The sequence below is a fragment of the Bemisia tabaci genome, unplaced genomic scaffold, assembly GCF_918797505.1.
Source record: "Bemisia tabaci unplaced genomic scaffold, PGI_BMITA_v3".
NCBI classification, from domain to species: Eukaryota; Metazoa; Arthropoda; class Insecta; order Hemiptera; family Aleyrodidae; genus Bemisia; species Bemisia tabaci.
Genome location: NW_027311738.1, coordinates 391,206 through 394,966, shown reverse-complemented (window position 1 = coordinate 394,966; position 3,761 = coordinate 391,206). Strand labels below are relative to the sequence as shown.

The 3,761-nt window shown below is 35.0% G+C and overlaps 1 long non-coding RNA gene across 1 annotated transcript; it reads left to right on the top strand.

Moving 5' to 3' along the window:
- Window positions 1-132: 132 nt before the first annotated feature.
- LOC140225767 (uncharacterized) lies at window positions 133-3,051 on the top strand. Its single transcript, XR_011900735.1, has 2 exons — window positions 133-271; window positions 912-3,051. It is a non-coding gene; the product is annotated as an uncharacterized lncRNA (long non-coding RNA).
- Window positions 3,052-3,761: the final 710 nt, after the last annotated feature.

The window sequence follows — 3,761 nt, the reverse complement described above, 5'->3', positions numbered from 1 at the left end:
TGGAGTCATTAAAGACAGAAGATATATGTTATGTTAAAGTTGCTATAATTCGATTTACTCTTTATCAGGAGTGAGAGATTTTATGGAAATAACAGCAGTAACATTCATCCATGTTTGCATGATTTCAGGTGTCGTCAACCGATTTCTTTCATCTCCCCTGTGGTACCCTTACAGTCGAGTTACCTACTGCGCCTATCTTGTCCACCCTATTGTAATGAGGTCAATGGTCATGACTCGTGATAGCCCTGTGCATCTCAGTGTTATAACTATTGTAAGTATGAAAGGCTCCTTAATTGCACCTACATACATTTATACACCGCTTTTATAGCGTAGTCTCGCGCTCTGCGACACCTAATCGCCATTGCCCCCTATCCTCCGAGAGATCATCAGGCAATTGGCACCTCCTGATCTCCTCCTCCACTCCCTGTCGCCAACCTTTCACAGAACGTCCACGCCTTTGCCTTCCAGGAGGAACCCAATCGAAAACCTACTTGGGCAACCGATCGTCTGCACTTAATTGCACCTAATTTTCTAAATCTATGCTCTTTTTACAAAAATGAGAGCTCTCTGGTTTTTTAATTTTAAATGTGTCATTATTTCGCCACCATACCTGGCCGATCTCATGTACTGTCCGTCTAAGGAAACATCCATAAAACAGACATTTTTTTGTTAATTTTACTTTGCTGGGAGCTGATTTTGATCTGGCATTAATTTTCGCCCCCTTTTTGATAACTCCTCACCAAATAATTGAGATAAATTTTTTTTAAAGAAGTTAAATCATCAATCACGTTGAAACTTCAGCCATTTTCCTTTTTTTGTCGAAACATTTTTCTTTCATGTTCTGCTCTGCTGAAATTTTTGTCCCTTTCATCACTCTTTTAGTTAATTTTATATTTGAATTCTTTTTTCAGACTGTGTTCTTCTTTGGTCAGCTAGTGGTATCTTACATTTTCTCATTCCTGCTCTCTTTGGCGTTTGAAGCCCCCGTGGTATCTTTGCTGCGGCTGATTTCTCCCAAGAAAGAAAAAAGACAGTCATGATACGGTGTCAAATTTAATGTCCTATAATGACACACGGTGAACGTGATATGGTATACGCAAGCATTAAAAAGTTGAGGTAACTCAATCAACTTGAACCTTGCAAGAAATGTAAGGTACAAAAAGGCTGTGAGTTTATGTATTATGTAGACGTCAAAAACATGGTCTGTAAAAGAGTTAAAATCTTAGATATTGTACCTGTGAAACTATTTCCTTAGGTTTCCAAAAATATCTGTTTGAATAGACAGAAGCAAAGTGAAGAAAGTGCAAATATCTGTTCTAATGGAAAGTTTGAGTTGATGACCTTAGTGTTGCTGTGATTTTAGGAGGCAAATATTATTAGTTCATTTTGAGACCTATATTTTTGTCTCTGATTAAGTATTAGTTTTAAGGTAGTTTGTATTGCATTATTTATTGATTTTATCCTGCTTATTTTATCACTAAAATTTCAAAAGTTTTTTACTTCACTGTTCAAAGATCTTCATGCTTTAAATGTTATTCTTTGAAGAAATTTTATCCAATCTGACCTATAGAAAAAAAGGAACAAAGCAAGGAACATAGATTTTGATGGCCACAGTTGAATAATGCCTCCATTGTAATTTTTCATTATCTCTGTCTATGCTTTATGCTTTTAAAAAGGTAATTAAAATGTTTTCTTGAAATATTCTGTGAGGATTTGTGTTTAAGTGACAACAATTGACAGAAAATTGCAAGTAAAATTGTTGATTAGGCCTCTTTTAAAAAGTGTAACATGAGAAGAGATTTTTCTACTTCAGCAGTCCATTTTTTCTATTGATTGTTTCCTAAAACTTTATCAAGTTTTTCCAATAATATAGAAGGTAGATTTGTTCAATTGAGAATGTAAGTGTCTTCCATACTTTTTTTAAATCCTCCGTTCTCTTATTTTCAGATAATTTCAATTTAATTTATTTCTACTAACTTAGATTCTGTCAAGAAAATACCTGAAAAATTTCCCTCTGTCAACTGGCTTTCGAGTAACTTTTTTTAAGTACCTACATCTCTCTTTCAAGCTATAAGTGTATGTGTTGAGTATTAAAAACTACTTTATCCTGTCAAAAACTCACACTATGCCAAGAATTATCTTTATAAATGCCTGAAAATGTACCCAGTTTTAAGTATTTCAGTTTTGAGAATACTTTTTTATGGGTTGAAGGTAATATTTTTCCATAAACGGCGACACAACTTATTTTCAAACTCGCACACAATTCATGGATGTCCAGAATAGTTTTCATCCTTTTTTTATGAGAAAAACAACTCCATTAATGCGCATTTAAGATATCAAGAGAGAAGACAACATTTGCTTGTCAGCAATCAGTAAAAAAAAACATACTAAACATGGAGTGAAATCCAGCTCACATTGTATTGTACACAGCATTGCACACACATTGCACTCATTAGATGTCACTGCTTTTCCAATGTTCTTTTAAAAGTTTGTATTCATAATCATGAATTATGATTAATTATTCAGTATGGCCAAAAACTTACCAATTGGCATTTTGACATAGCAATTTTACTGACATTTAAAAGAATCTCAACCTTAACAAAGATTTACTTCACAGTGTTGGTTTTCTTTATTGATTCCTCCTGTATTTCCACCAGATCACAATCCAAGCGTTGATAATCAAGCCCATTGATATTGTGACTTGGCTTGATATGTTGTAAGTAGTTGGATTTTCAATTATTGTTCACTTGAAATAATTTCCAAAAGCTTTTCGGTATTTGAACTATTTTATTGGCAATTGCTGGCAATCCAGATGAATTTATTTGTCACCACTCCTTGTTATTCAACACCTCTGGTTTGATGCATTTGCCTCCCTTTGTGATAAAGTTTGGTTCCTAATTATTATCAAGTAACTTCTTGCAGAATAATAATTTGTAGATACTTGTAAATAGTTTAAGTTGTCCATTGAAAGATGTAAAAATGATAAATATCCTTTGCTTTGAACATTTGCGAAATAAAAGACGTTCTCGTCATTTAATTGCAAAAGTCAAATTGATTTTAATTCTTAATTCTTTCCCTTAGTTACGCTTTAATTTTCAAAGCAACCCTGGAAAACTCCAAACATTATGAAATACCATAATAATTGCAACAAAAAGGAAAATTATTGTTATTTAAGGTGCATTTTTGGTGGCATCTTACGCACGTAACATCTTTTTCTAGGGAGGGGTCCTCCCCAGTCCTCCCCACCCTAGAGCGCCTACTTTTAGGGGCCAAGCAAATTTCAGCCCAGGGCGCTGAAAGGGTGAATCCGGCCCGGCTTTTGCACCCAACGATCAGGGTGTCTAGCATCAGGATTTTCCCGATTCCATCAGGATCTGAGGTCAATCAGGATTTAATCTCGATTTCATCAGGACTTGAGGAAAAATCGGTCGTAAAATCAGGATTTGATCAAAGTCGGCCGTCCGATTGGACTGCTTTTGTGTGCGCTTATGCAGAAATTTTAATTTTTCTCCAAAAAAAATAAAAATTTTATCAGGATTTAGGAAAAATTATGAAATCAGGATTTAGCAGTCTAAAATCAGGAAAAATCAGGATTTCCCAAAATGAAAAAAAAAAAACTAGTCACCATGATGACCCTCAGTATAATTTTGTGCATCTCGCGCCAATTTCAGGGCACCGATCGAAAACGCCTCGGTGAATCCCATTTTTAGCTCGTGGTAACTTAGCAATTCAGTTCACATGGACAGAGACAGAGGAAAGCG